Below are 791 nucleotides of genomic sequence, written 5' to 3' on the forward strand. Positions count from 1 at the left end.
CTCATAGCATTGTAGCTGCTCTTGCTTCTTTTGGCTAATTGATTTTCCAATTTGAAAAGCTGGACAATCACTGGAGGTGAGGGTGCACACCTTGCAGAAGTTCAGATTAGGCGTAGAGGAAGAAAATTATAATACCTCAGCTGCTTGTGGTTATTTTGGCTGACTGATCTTCCAATGTGGTAGTTTCTGACAATTCCTGTTAAACACTTATTCCTGGCTGCTTGCCCCTGTAGTAGGTATTAAAGAGTTACTTCTGCTCAGCTTTTATTTTTTTCTCGATAGTCCAAATGCCACGGCACTGTTGCGTCCATTGGAGCTTTGTATCAATTAGTGTGCATGGATTTCTTGGTTGAGCTTCAACATCCAAATCGATGGATTCTCCTTTACACATACACAAACGCCTGTGCGGTCTATCTCGTATTTGATGTATTACATCGACTAGTATTCTGGGCACAATTGATGAGCGTGAAACCTATTATCGGGTTAATAAAAAACCTCGATTCTAAAATTCAAATTTGAATCGATCATTAAAAATTTAAATTTCCGACCCGATTTGTTGATCTAGATGTAAAGAGGTCTCACTAACCATAGTTAGCAATTCGGCGAATTATTCGTTTAATTCGGAAAACTTTTAAAAATGTTGTATTTATCAATGATACGAAATAATTCGTTAATTCGGCAATAAATCATTAATTCGCGAATTATGCGTATTTTCACTATAAGTTTGCTGAGTATGTTGTCAAATTTTACCGTATTTTTTTTATTTTTAGCTTCGTATTATACTCAAATTA

This window comes from Coptis chinensis, chromosome 9 (assembly GCF_015680905.1).
Source record: "Coptis chinensis isolate HL-2020 chromosome 9, ASM1568090v1, whole genome shotgun sequence".
Taxonomy (NCBI): Eukaryota; Viridiplantae; Streptophyta; class Magnoliopsida; order Ranunculales; family Ranunculaceae; genus Coptis; species Coptis chinensis.